Here is a 15774-nt window from a genome sequence, read left to right as displayed (position 1 = left end):
AATTTTTAAAGAAATCAAGGTTACTCCAGAAGTGTATTTATTCATAAATAAGAAAGACTGCTTGTCCCCATTATGTACCCCTTTGCTTATAGTTACACAGCTTTTTCATTATAAAAACACTGACAGTGATATTATATTATTATTATTATTATTATTATTATTATTATTATTATTAATAAGAATTCTGGGTTGGGTGCCAGCCATGGGAGGTGAAATGTGAGCTCTGTAGTCTTGTAGGCAACATTGTCAGATAGATATTTACTTACACTCAAGAGTTGACCACATAACATTTATACTTGCACAGAGGTTATTACATTACCAGGAGTACAAGGATTGGATCAAGGGCCTGATTCAGCACCGATCACAACTGCAAAAGCGCACGCAGATGGACGATTGTCACGTACTGCGCATGCGCATACATTGCAGTGTGCATGCGTGTAAGCAGCTCTGTGATTGCACTGTGATCACGCAGACTATGGATGCCCATTGCAGAGTGATTGACAGGGAGTGAGCATTTGGAGGTGTTGACAGGGGGGTTATTGGTGAAATGCAGGTGTGTCTGTCCATTTGAATGCTATTGCAAGGACATGCATAAATTAGCCACTGTGACAGCATATACAGCTTGTGTACTCAGAATAGTTAGCAATTTCAGAGCAAAGTCCCCCATACATCAACAATCTGAAAACCACATTTGAACAATTTACAGATTTATTGCCCGATTTTAGGATTTCCCAATCTAGCAATCAGCGCCCATACATTACAAATATGTTTCAGTGATTTGCAGACAATTTTCAGCAAACACAGATCTGCCAATCTTGAAAGGCTCCATCATTTTACTAGTAAGGGTCTGCAAATCTGCTGATCATGTTCATAGACTACCAATCTACATCACCAATCCATCTGTGAAATCCAACATGTTGGACAATCTGATTTAACAATTCCAATCACTTTTTGGTTGCAATTTGTGATCTGTGAAGCCCATACATTGCAGATTTTTTTATACAATCATTTGCAAATTTCAGAATTGCCACAATTGATTGCTGATGAATGGGGACCTTAAGGTCTGACCTGCTTTAATTGAACATGAGGCTCCGAAAGTACTCACTGTTACCACTGGATTGCAATGTATTACAGATGTGCGAAAGGGAAAGTGGGCGTCTTTATGTTGGCCTGCGACAGCTTTGAGATTGCAGACATTAGCATACTTTTGCAGCAGAACTGCATACGTGATTGCTACCACAATTGAATTTAGTGATCCATGCTGAATCAGGCCCCAAATGACTGATACAGGGGGGCACATACAGTATTCACCACCATGACTGCATATGTTTTTGGAGCCACAGCTGTGAGAATGCACAAATGCTAGTTGCATCCTTCCCCTTGTGTACTAGAATGCACCAGAGTGTTCAAGCCCTGAGAGGCTCACTATTAGTGACCCATGCATGCTGCAGCACCAATGGTAATTCTGAACAATCCAGCACCTCCCTGTTACATCATTTGCAGAGAGTTTAAGCAAATTATTTAAGAAGATCTCAAAAATCCTGTAAAATAATACCAAGTGGTCCAGCATCATCTAGCAGCAGCATTAAGAGATCATAGGACATGCAATCTCCCCCACTAACACCTTCATCATCAATCTCCTCATGAACGGAGGTAGACCTCATGCATCCAATTTGCCAAATACTACCTGACTCCTCCCCTATCCAGGGTTCCACAGAAGAATCCTTGAGCACTAGAGATGCTACTGATGCTGCTACTGCTGGGGGTGAATATTCTTCAAGGGGACAAAGAAGACTGCTAGTTTCAAACAACAACTGACTGTAAAACTATCCTTTGCAATATGAAGCAAGTATGAAAGCTGCCATTCAATTGCACAGCAGATCACTGAAGTCAAGGCTATGCTAGCAATAGCTCTGCATCCAATATTCATCATCAATGCATTTGGTTTTAGACAGTCAATTGAGGTACTGTGAACCCACTACCAAATTCCATCTCAACTCCATTTTACTAGAACAGTAATTTCTCAAATGTACCAGAATGTTCAAAAAACTAGGTCTTGATCTAGAAAATGCCATTGTACCCACTACTGGTCAAACAAAAGATTACATATGTAAAAGATTACATAAATGTGACAGCCCACTGGGTGGGTGTATCATCTTCAGCAGCAGTATGCAGCAGTATCTAACACACAATGCCAGCTCATTCACAGGCAGTATCACCAGTTTCACTAGGAGGCATACCAGTGTCAACCTGTTAGAAAACCTCAGGGATGTTATAGCAAAATGGTTTACCCCACTAGGACTCTGCTCAGGATTTGTCATTTACAATAACACAAGTAAAATTATTAGAGCATTACAACTGGGTTAATCTAAACATATCTGATGTTTTGCCCACACAGTAAACTTCGTGGCTCATACATTTTTTAAAAATGTCAGTGGTGTCCAGGAGATGCTTTCTGTGGATGAAAAAATTTCTAGACATTTCTGCCATTTAGCAACTGCATGTAGACTATTTCAGTGGCTGCAAGAATAGTTCAATTTGCCATGTCACCAATTGAAGTAAGAGGTAGTGACCAGGTGGAATTCCATACTTTATATTCTTCAATGAATGAAAAACCAGCAAGAACCAATCAAAACCTACACAATAAGCCATGACATAGGGGGAGGGTGGGATGTGCCTTTGTCCAGTGTACTGGAGAATGCTCTCTTTTTACTGCAAGCTACTGATACTATTTGAAGTATTAACTAATTAAGTGAGATCAGACACTGCCAGCCTGAGTCAGGTGATTCCCTTAATAAAACTACTAAAAAGCAGCTAGAGAATCAAAGAAGGAGATAAAATAAACTGATTCCACTAATTATAATGGTCTTGTAGATCAAGTTCTTTATTAACTTTGCCAGGACCAAATGGTTGTCAAGATCTTGCATTTGGATTACTACATTTTGGCAAACATGCATAGTCCTAAGTTTAAGTCATATCTAATGTCTTTCTTTGCAACTGACACAGATCTTAGTGCACCAAAGTAAAACATAATTTTGTCATGATTTCAGGCTTAGAAGAATTGGCCACAATTATTGACATCTTAACTGTGATTCAATCTGATGTACTAAAGATCAATAGAATGGTGGAGGATTTTTTTAATGGCAATGTACAAATTAGCATGTCACATATTTATTTTGATTACTGGGAGGACAAAAAGGCTATATGGATTCACTTGTACAATCTAGCTTTGGTGTACTTAAGCTACCCACCCTACATTGTGTTCTGATAAAAAGTTTTCAGCAGAGTCAGGAACCGTGTGAGCAATCGGCATATGAGGCTACTTCCTCCAAATGTGAAAAAGTACAGAGACTTCAGCAATGGTGCAATGGTGGATTCCAGTGGGGATGAGCTAATATTGTATAAACATAATATCAACAACAATGAAGAGGGTTAGGAGGATGAGGATGATAATGACAGCTTCCCTTTGTAGAGATGATTAACAACACTGTTTGCCACCTTAAGGCCATTGGCAGCTTGTTTTGTGGGGACCCAAACAAACTAAGCACTTCACTCATAAAAGTGGCAGTCCATGCTTCTGAACTGCTTTGTTTGTTAAACTGTGCCTGTCCTTTTTAATATACAACAGAAAGATGGTGGGAGGGCCCAATGTCAATTCCATCTTGCACTACTTTTCATTATGGGCTTTGCCAAGATGGTGTGTGTTTGACAGTGTCTATTACTGTATCTACTGTAATACTATACCTTACAGTGTTGTTTTTTATTCTGCAATGCCATCCTCATTTTTTTTTAGTTTAAATAACACCGTAATCACTCAATCAATGCTTTACCTGGCTTCCACTAAATACTCTGCCTCTATTTACCTGTCCTGTCCTAAGGTATCTGATCTAGTTCATAATTAATGAAAACATTCTATAGATCATATAGTTTATATTTAACTGCCTTCCGGTCTGCCACTGCAGTGCCACTGTTTCCTAAAAGTGCTATATTTTTTTTTAAACTGCCATGTGTTTGTCCTGCTACTATGTTGCTTAGTTTAGCCAGTCAGCTTGCTGCAGCCTTTGGCCAGCATGGGTGAAAACAATATTGTGAGTTGTAGCTTTGTCAAAATTGACCAAAAATTACTTGAAATTAATGTTATTGAGGTTAATACTGTAGCAACAAAAACAGGCTGAAATTACTGTACATGATTGCAGCTGTTTTATAAATTTTCTTGAAAAATCCAGATCCAAAACCGAAATATTTGAGGATAGTTTTGGAAAAACCAAAACACAGCAATGAGTTGTAACCAAAACAAAAACACAGGAGTCTGCAAACATCTCTACTTTATTGTTATTACCATGGATCCTTCTCATAGTTACAAGACCATGAGAAGGTACCATGTTAATTATAGGTGCACAGACTATTTTCCTTATTTTGGTGACTTTTAAGGAGTCAACTTGAGCTAGATTTACATATATAGTGCTTCTAGTATTAAAGTACAAGAGATTTGAGGAAGATCCCCTTATTTTAATAATGCAGAATTTTGCTAAAACTTTCACATTGAGAAAATTGTAGAGAACATCTGTTTTTGCTTTCACTTTAAAAAGAATGTTGGGTATATATAACCACATAGCATTAAAAAGGAAGAAAACTCCACCACTGTATAAAAAAAGATACATTTAAAAAAATACTAACAATTAAAATTAGAAGCAAAAAAGAATCAGAGTAGATTCCAACTCAAGACCTCATGCATCAAAGGCAGACACTTAACTTGCAAGCTAAAATTCTACCAGCTTACATTACTTCACTGCAACCAAAACACCTACAGTAGTGAATTTGATGGAGGACACCCTGTTAGTTTAATGGAAATACTACAGTAGCTTTTATTCAATTGCAGCTCTGTACATCTGAATCACCTGAGGAACTTGCAGATTGCCACAATTTAAAAAAAACAAAGACACATAATTGCTATGTATGTATCACTGCATGGGTAGACCAGGCCCTGGGAGATTCATCTCCATTTCATGCTCGCCCTTGTCAGTGGTAACAGTAATGACCCCACAGGCTAAGATGAGTGATGCTCTGTGATTACCTTGCAGTTGCTATGTATATGTATTACAGTTTTTAAAAACTGCAGATAACAAGGCCAATCACTGTAACTATCGCAGTGGAATGAAATAGAGGGATATGTAGTGTTATTTCAGCAAAGGCAACTAAGGACAGATCTGTACAGTAGCTCCAGAAATATATTTAATTTATTACAAAGGCTGCTTGTCTGTATTAATTCTTCCCATTGTTAATATTGACACAACTGTTAATTGTATTTTACATTTAAACACATTTCTCATTAATAAGAAGGCTGGGTTTTGTGCCAGCTCTGTGAGGTGAAATGTATGCTCTGTAGTCTTTTAGGCAACATTGTATATTAGATATTTACTTACACTCATCACTTGACTACATGCTATTTGTACAAGTACGAAGATTATTACTTTACATGGATTACAAGAAAATACAGAGGTTTATGGTTTACTGGATTATTCATTGTTGGACTAAATGTCAGTTAAGACTGATTTATTAAAATGGAACCAACTCGGGAACAGATTTTCTAAAGAGACGTAATAACAAAGTGTTGACAAGACTAAAAGTAAAATCCTTTTTATAAACAACAATTAAACTGTGTTATCTAATAAAAAGTTTCAGCACAAAACTTATCATGCTCACTGATTCTTTCATTGGCATTCATCACTGAGTAACACGTTAATACTTCCTAGGAAACATTACTAATAGAGATGAGTGGGTCCAATTTTCTGAGAACTTGACCCATTCAAACTCCGCGATTTGGCCCAGGATACGAGTCCAGCTCAGATTTTCCTACCTAACATGGTTCCCAAAATGAGGCAAAATATCATCACCCCACTGTTGGATTCTTGCAGGCTTTGGATTGTATATACGTCCCTCTCCATTGTGATCAGTGCCATTTGCTTGCTGAATCCCAGGCTGTCAGGGCTGTGCTTTGTCCAAGGGGGCTGTGTTGTCCAATACAGGGGTGTGCAGTGCTGGGCTGTGTTGTCCAATACAGGGGTGTGCTGTGCTGGACTGCATTGTTCAATACAGGGGTGTGCTGTGCTGGACTGTGTTGTCCAATACTGGGGTGTTCTGTGCTTGGCTGTGTTGTCCAATACAGGGGTGTGCTGTGCTGGGCTGTTTTGTCCAATACAGGGGTGTGCTGTGCTGGGCTGTGTTGTCCAATACAGTGGTATGTTGTGCTGGGTTGCATTGTCCAGTATAGGAATGTGGTGTGCTGGGCTGTATTGTCCAATACAGAGGTGTGCTGTGTTGGGCTGTGTTGTACAATACAGGAGTGTGCTGTGCTGGGCTGTGTTGTCCAATACAGGGGTGTGCTGTGCTTGGCTGTGTTGTCCAATACAGGGGTGTGCTGTGCTGGGCTGTGTTGTCCAATACTGAGGTGTGCTGTGCTGGGCTGTGTTGTCCAAAACTGGGGTGTGGTCTGCTGGGCTGTGTTGTCAAAAACAGGAGTCTGCTATGCTGGGCTGTGTTGTCCAGTCCAGGAAGGGTGTGCTGTGCTGTCCATCAAGGGGTGTGCTGTATATCTAGTGTTCTGTCCATCCAGTGTACTGTCCATCCATGGGCTGTAAAAAAATAATAATTAGTTAAAAAAGTTACAAATATTTTTTGTGCTGTACCCCACACTGTGATGATGTATGCCGCACTCCCCAGTGTATCCAAAACACTGTGACACTGCTGGCCATATTGTGAGTGACACAGTAGTTTCATCATACTGCAGTGTATAATTTGTAAAGAATTGTGAGTGACACTGTTGGTCAGTAATACCGCAGTGTATTATATTCATAAAACATATTGTGACACTATAAGTGGAAATGCTGTGTTAAATTCAACACGTATTGTGACACTGGAAGTGGCAGCACTGTGTATTCATAAAAATATTGTGACAATGTAATTGGAAATGCAGTGTAATATTCAACACATATTGTGACACTATAAGTGAAAATGCAATCTATTCATAAAAATATTGTGACACTGTAAGTGGAAATGCAGTGTAATATTCAACACATATTGTGAGACTGTAATTGATAATACAGTGTATTAAAAAAAATATTGTGACACTAAGTGGGAATGCAGTGTAATATTCAACATGTATTGTGACACTGTAAGCGGTAGCGCAGTGCAGTCATAAAATATATTGTGACACTGTAAGTGGAAATGCAGTGTAATATGTAACACATATTGTGACACTGTAAGTGATAGCACAGTGTAATCATAAAATATATTGTGACACTCTAAGTGGAAATGCAGTGTAATATTTAACACATATTGTAACACTGTAAGCGGTAGCACAGTGTATTCATAAAAAAATTGGGACTGTAAGTGGTAGCATAGTGTATTCATAAAATATATTGTGACACTGTAAGTGGTAGTGCAGTGTATTCATAAAAAATAATGTGACACTGTAAGTGTTAGCACAGAGTATTCATACACTAAGTGATAGCACAGTGTAATCAAAATATTTTGTCACTGTAAGTGGAGATGCAGTGTAATATTCACCACGTATTGTGACACTGTAAGTGGTAGCTTAGTGTATCCATACAAAATATTGGGACACTGTATGTGGAAAGGCAGTGTGATATTCAACACATATTGTGACACCGTAAGTGGTAGCACAGTGTATTCATAAAATATATTGTGACACTGTAAGTGGAAATTCAATGTGATATTCAACATCTATTGGGACACTGTAAGTGGTAGCACAGTGTATTCATTAAAAATAATTTGACACTGTAAATGGAAATGCAGTGTAATATTCAACATGTATTGTGATACTGTAAGTGGTAGTGCAGTTTATTCATAAAAAATAATGTGACACTGTAAGTGGTAGCACAGTGTATTCATAAACTAAGTAATGCAGTGTAATATTCACCACATATTGTGACACTGTAAGTGGTAGTGCAGTGTATTCATAAAAAATAAAGTTACACTGTAGGTCTTTGATACAGTAGTCTAATATTTAAATCAATACACATTGACATGTGTGTTGTATCCCACTACATTCATGTTTGTTGATATGGAGAATGATCAGATGAGAGGAAAGCAGGAACCACATACTAGTGCTAGAGCTTCTGCCAGTGCCACAAGAAGTGGTATGGAAAGGCTTAAAAATTGGCCTTTTTGTATGACTGGTGGTTCTGCCTTTTATGAGGATGTAAGCCCTTCCCCCTGTACACAATTAAAAAAAATTAAATCATTAAGGCACAAGAACCAACTGTGCACTCATAATGTCACAAATCCCTGAGGAAAGTCTAAGTGTGTTGGTGGGAGCCATGTGTGAGCCTGATGTTTCCAAAACTATATTCAAAGAGGAATTTCCTTCCACCACTTGTGCAACCTCTGCAAATGTGGGGATGAGCAGCACAAGTCAACATGCTGACATAAATCAAGGATTCTTCTGTGGAAGTGCACCAGGATGAGGAGGATATTTGTGTAGCTGAAGCTAATAAGGACATTGATGATGAGGATGCTGATGATGAGGTTGTTGTTGATGAGGATGTTGTTTGTGTAAATCAGGCCCCAGTGGAAACACTTGTTGCCCATGAGAAGGAAAAGCCCATTGTCATGCCTGGGCATAAAATAAAAAAATCCACTTCTTATGTGTGGAATAATTTCTACCCAAATCTGGACAACAATTGTCAAGCTATCTCTACACATTGTCATAGAGGTAGTGACCCTGGCCATCTAGGAACCTCTTCCCTGTTATGTCATCTACAGTGCATCCATCCAAAATGTTTGGAAATTTTAGAAACTTTTGCTAAACAAGTAACAAGAAGTCCAGCGTCAGCCAGCTCCCTTCTCTCTACTAGATCCAAGCACCTGGCATCTTCACCACCAACACCTTCATCGACAATTTCCTTAATCAATTTGAGAAGGCTAACTCAGTCTTCCCCTATCCTGGATTCCTCAGAGAAATACTTGAGAGCTACACCTGCTAATGTAGGGAGTGGATCTTCATCCCAGAAGGGGACCAGGAAAATAACTAGTAGTAGTTAAAAAAATCAATTGACTGTTAAACAATCCTTTGCAAGGGGGAGCAAGTATGAAATCAATTACCCAGTTGCACAGTGGATCACTGATTCCATAATATCTATGCTGGTATTTGATGTGCATCCAATATCCTCCATTAAGGTCCTGTGACCCCGCTACCAAATCCCATAAAGGTTCTACTTCACTAGAAAAGTAATTCCCTGCCTGTACAGGGACATTTAAAAAAACTTAATTAGTGTCCTCCAAAATGCTGTTGTACCCACTGTCCTCTTAACCACAGATATGTGGACAAGTGGAACAGGGCAAACGCAAGACTACATGACTGTAACAGCCCACTGGGTGGGTGTATTGCCTTCAGTGGCATCAAAAGCAGCAGCATGTAAGAAACATCAGCTAATTCAAAGGAAGGCTACTCTGTGTATCACTGGTTTAACTAAGAGGCATACCACTGACAACCTCTTAGAAAAACTCAGGGAAGTCATTGCAGAATGGCTTACCCCGCTTGGACTCTACTTGTGATTTGTGATTTCTGACAATGCCACCAATATTGTGAGAACATTACAGCAGGGTGAATTCCAACATATCCCATGTTTTGCTCACACAATCAACTTGGTGGTGCAAAATTTTAAAAAAATGACAGAGCCATGCAGGAGATGCTCTTTGTGTCCCACAAAATTTCTGGTCATTTTTGCCATTCAGCAGGTGCATGCAGAAGATTGCAGCACCTGCAAGAAATGTTGAATTTGACTTGTCACCATCTGAAGCAAGAGGTAGTTACAAGGTGGATCTTCACCCTTTATATGCTTCAGTGGATAAAGGAACAGCAAAAAGCCATCCAAAGCTACACTATGAACTATGACATATGAATAGGAGGGGGAACGTCCCTTACTTGAGCTCAGTGGAAAATACTTTCCTTTTTGTGCAAAGTGCTGAAACCCTTCAAAGTAGTCATCTGTGAAGTGAGTTCAGGCACTGCCAGCTTGAGTCAGGTAATTCCCTTAATTAGACTGTTGGAAAAGCAGCTTGAGAAACTGAAAGAGAAGATAAAACAAAGTGATTCTTGTAGATCAAGTCCTTTATTCGCTTTGCCAGGATCCAAGGGTTATTAGGATCTTACAATTGGATCAATACATTTAGCCGACCATGCTAGAACCTAGGTTTAAGTTATACATTGTGTCTTCCTCCCCAGTAGACACTGATCTGAAGAGATGCAAAGAGCTGTTGGTAAGGAAATTGTCAGCTCAATTGACACATAATGCAGGGATTGCTCCTACTTCAGTTTCTCCAGCAAAATCGACTGCAAGGAAAAGACTAAACTTTCCAAAAACAAGACCCACTGGTGAGTCAACACAATCAAGCTTTGACATCTGGTCAGGTCTAAAAGAATTGCTTACTATTAATGAGACCTCTACCATAACTTTATCTGATATGGTCACCATTCAAAGAATGGTTGATGACTATTTTAATGATAGCATCCAAGTAAGCATTTCAAACAGTCCGATTCACTGCTGGCAGGACAATAAGGCAATTTGGAAGCCCTTCACAAACTGGCTTTGCTTTATTTGAGCTGTTCACCCTCCAGTGTGTACTTAGAAAGAGTTTTCAGCACAGCCGGGAACCTTGTCAGAGATCGGCAAAGGAGGCTACTTCCTCAAAATGTGGAAAAGATGATGTTCATCAAAATGAACTACACATTTTATAAGGAAGACCTTTACCACCAATTACACCCATAAATTACAGAGGCACCTAATACAGTAATGATGGATTCCAGTGGGGACAAATTAATATTGGGTGAAGACGATGTACACACTGATGATGGTGAGGAATCGAATGATGATGGCAACAACATTTTGCCTCTGTAAAGCGAGTTTGTGCACTGAGAGATCATTGCCAGCAATGTTAGCTGCCCATTGGTAGCTTGTTTTGTGTTAGCCCAAACAAACCGATTGCTTCAGCCACAATTGACAGTTCCTGTGGCTGAAGTGATTGGTTTGTTAAACTGTGCATGTCCTCTTTACTATATACAACATAAGGGAGGGTGAAAGAGCCCAATGACAATTCCATTTTGCAAATCTTTTCTTTGCATTATGTGCTGTTTGGGCACTGCTGCCTGACATTTAAAAATTTATAGTTTATTAAACTGCCATCCTGCCTGCCACTGAAGTGCTACTCTGTGCCATGTTGGATGCTGAACTGTCACATGTTAGTGCCAGTCAAAGCTGTTACTTAGCTTATTCAGCCAGCTAGCTTGATGCAACCTTTTTGCCTAAACTGGATTAAATCAATATTCTGAGCTGTGGGGTGGTCAAAATTGACTGGAAATTACTGGAAATAAATGTTATTGAGGTTAGTAATACTGTAGGAACAAAAGCAGGCCCAAATTATGTGAGTTCAGCTGTTTGTATGATTTTTTTTTGAAAAAATACAGGTCCCAAACCAAATCCAAAACACACAAGGGTAGTTTTGTAAAACCAAATCCAGATCCAAACCCTTGAAGGAGATACAGCTCCAAAACCAAAACCAAAACACGGGGGTCGGCACACATCCCTAATTACTATTGGGCCATGAGCATGTTCAGTTGAGTTCTCCAGGTTGTAGGCACTATGAGGATTTTATGAGAAGGTGGGAGGGAATTTGCAGGAGCAGAGACTGTATGCTATCAGAGGCCAGGTACACAGGGAACTGTTACCAAAAGATTGTTTGTGAACTTTTCCATGTGCTGTTGTCCTGCAATGTGCCGTTAAAATAATAGTGACCAATATTTTGGTCTATTTATTATTATGGCCTGAAATATAAGCCATGGAAGATGAGTAGTTCACAAGGCTGGAAACATTAAGATAACTTTTACTGTATTTTTAAATTAATGAACCTTTTTGTTTCCATTATCGCTCTCCTCTGTAGACAATCAGGGAAAACCTTCTTCTCCAAGCTGCTGCAGAACATGCACTAACTGTCCCGACTCGTACCACCTGCTGGGTGGTTGTGAGCTGAAGGCGGTTAGTGGCTGCTGCTCCTTATACTGATGGTTATACTGGGAATGGGTAAATTCTACTGGTTATATTAGGGGCCCCAGTGATGACTGACTGTCAGTGGTGCCAGCTGCTAACTGGTTTGCACTGCCATCAGTTTATCAATTAGTGAGAGGAAAGGATTTGGTGGCTGCTGATTGGCTGCTGCTGCTGTCTTTCAGGCCAGCTGAGAGGGAGGATAGGAGGAGTGGCTCTTGGCGAGCCCACAGAGCTGGCACAGGGGGTAGGACTCGATGATCCTACCCCCTGACCATGGGAGGTACAGCTGGGTAGTGCTCCTCCCTCTGCTGATGCCCCTGGTGAGTGCCATTCTGGCCAAAGGGTAGATATGTTCCTGAATATACTACTAGTAACAGGTTTTAAAACACCCCACTTATTCCAGTTTTTATTGAAATAAAAGCAATTCAAATCCTGTGAATATCCTGAAGTGGTACAAAAATATTTGGTAAACTGCTAGGGGTTAAAAAAAAATTAGGTTAATGAAGTTGCAAAACAAAGCATTTTTCAGAGAACAATTGGTTAAGAATGTACAGCTGTCCAGCAGCAATGATAAAGAGGCTTCTTTAGTTATGAAGCATGGCCAGTGGGCTACTAAAGGTCTTATTGGCAGATGAATCAAAATGTTAAATTTTTGGTTCATCAGGCAGGGTTTCTGTTTGCCATTGTGAAGGTGAAGGGATGATTCCTTAAACACGTCCATAAGCTATGTCATTTGCAAGACCACAATTAGCAGATAAAACCACTGTGACACCAAGGGGTATATTTACTAAGATTTGTGTTTCACAAATAGATCAAATTTGTATCTAAATCGTATCTTAGTGCACAAAATCAATAGACCACCTAATCAGTGTCATGTTTGGATGTGAAAATGGTTTCTATTCATTCAGGCTCAATCATGATTCTTATAAAAGGAGCCCAATGCCGCTACAGCACTATGTCTGATTACAACATGGCAGAAAGTGTTTTTTTTTTTGCTGGGCAAAGCTGTTTTTTTACTACTCCCAGCTGACTGAAAGGACCCAGGAGCAAGAAACAGAACAAAATCACCAGCAGGTCAAGGTGCAACAGATGCTATGCAGGCTTAGGTTCTTCTGTGGTCGGTTAAACCTCAAAGCAGTCTCTGAAGGTGAGGTCATGCAGATGTTCTGCCTCAATCGCAACAACATAATGCACCATATGACCTGAGCCATACACAGTCAGGAGCCATATCAGGCCTACATAAGCTGCTGGCTGTTCTGCACTTCTTCGCTGCTGAGAACTTTCAGTCAGTCACGGTGCTGTGTGGTTGGGTTTTCCTAAGCCACTTTTTCCAAACACCTGGTTCAAGTCCTAGCTGTACTCAAGACCCTTTCCTGCACCTGTATCTGCTTCCATAGTCATGAGTCACAGTGGCATGAAGTCAGGAGAACTTTTAATGACATCTCAGGTGTGCCTAATGGAATCTTTAGACTGCACACATATTGGGCTGAGACCACCTAGGGCATGGGCCCATATTCATCTGAATCACCACCATGGCAATTCAACCAACCTGCACCCATAATACCTGTATTGCTCTTGCCAAAACACAGTAGAATCTAACCAAAGGGCTACCAGCCATCTTTATACCTGTATTGCTCTTGCAAACATTTGATATTGACTCAGAAAAACTTTGTGTAAGATGGTTTCTTTAATGGAGAAAAATATCTCGTGCCACTGCATGGTATAAATGTCACACTGAGAGCTAACTAAGGACACATTTGTAATTTATGAAGGGTGGATCTCTGTGATTGCTTTTTTTTAATAATCCAAATTTAATAATCCTAATTGCCCAATGTACGGTGCCAGGTGCGCACTTGTAGCCCTTATAAAGGGAGCCCAGCACCAATAAGGTCACAGATCTGGGCAGGAGAGCAGCAGGTAAGCATCTCCAGCGTGTGTGACTCAGGGCAGCCGTTATGTTACACTCATCAGAATAACTGGCAACATTCTTACTGACAATTAGAGCAATTGCATTAACTAGGACAATGATACATTATTTATATAATACATACAAAAGTAAAATAAAATTACCTATATGAAGTTATTTTAGTAGACAATCCAAATATAATAAGTGATAAGATTTTTTTTAATTAAAGGAATTCATTTTATAAGAAGCATTTTCATGATATTTCTGCTATTTGTTAATATATGTACATGATGTGTGCTTATTTATATGTACGTAAAACAACAAAAATAGTAAATAGTACAACTATAAATTTAATTACTGCAAAATACTATGATATTTTATTTTTTATTTAGTAATCTATGAATATTAGCAATATACTGTATAGTGGACCAGTGTCACAAGTAAAACCAAGATTATTGTGGCAATAAGAAATTAAGTATTGGGATAATGTATTAAGAAGCGTTTGTCCTACAAAGTGTAAAATGGGCAGCTCCATTTATAGATGTCATTAGCTATTGGGAGAAAGTTGGTACATTTTATAATTTTGCAGCAGTCATAGAAACCAATGGGGCTATTTTAGGGATAAAAACATAGATATCACTGAATATATCTTCGATAACTCCTGTGTCAACTCTTTATACATTATAGAGATAATTTATTTTTGCAGTAATCATTCAAAAATGTTTGTATTGGAATATTTCCTGAAAAATACTAACAATAAACATCCCCCTTATGTGCCGCATAGTATTACTATGTTAGTGATGTAGATGTAAGGATTAGGATGCACATAGTCTGCAGAATGTTAATGTACAGGTGTAGGATGTATCATTTATCAAATCTGATCTGTCCTCTCTGTGACACCTGTTTATCTAGTTGTGGTTGTTCCTGATACACAGTAACTTGCAGACATGTACATTATACTGTATACCAGAGCCATAACTAGACATTTTGGTGCCCTGTGCCAGAGAGAGCATCAGCGCCCCACCCACACATGTTTTAAGATAGTGCATCTGAAAAATGGCCATGGCCTCATGGGGAAGGGCCAGGGAAGAGATAGGGGAGGCCAGGAGATGCTGGGGATAAATAGGGTCATAATATAGTGCACCTGAGAGAGGGCCATGGCCTCATGGGGAAGGGCCAGGGAAGAGATAGGGGAGGCCAGGAGATGCTGGGGATAAATAGGGACATAATATAGTGCACCTGAGAGAGGGCCATGGCCTCATGGGGAAGGGCCAGGGAAGAGGCCAGAAGATGCTGGGGATAAATAGAGACATAATATAGTGCACCTGAGAGAAGGCCATGGCCTCATGGGGATGGGCCAGGGAAGAGATAGGAGAGGCCAGGAGATCCTGGGGATAAATAGGGACATAATATACTGCACCTGAGAGAGGGCCATGGCCTCATGGGGAAGGGCCAGGGAAGACATAGGGGAGGCCAGGAGATGCTGGGGATGAATAGGGACATAATTTAGTGCACCTGAGAGAGGGCCATGGCCTCATGGGGAAGGGCCAGGGAAGAGGCCAGGAGATGCTGGGGATAAATAGAGACATAATATAGTGCACCTGAGAGAAGGCCATGGCCTCATGGGGAAGGGCCAGGGAAGAGATAGGAGAGGCAAGGAGATGCTGGGGATAAATAGGGACATAATATAGTGCACCTGAGAGAAGGCCATGGCCTCATGGGGAAGGGCCAGGGAAGAGATAGGGGAGGCCAGGAGATGCTGGGGATAAAACATGAGGGAGCTATAAGTGAGAATGAGAATAA

The sequence above is a fragment of the Taudactylus pleione genome, unplaced genomic scaffold (assembly GCF_031769625.1).
Source record: "Taudactylus pleione unplaced genomic scaffold, aTauple2 ptg000906l, whole genome shotgun sequence".
In the NCBI taxonomy this organism is placed as follows: Eukaryota; Metazoa; Chordata; class Amphibia; order Anura; family Myobatrachidae; genus Taudactylus; species Taudactylus pleione.
This window is presented reverse-complemented; position numbering follows the sequence as displayed.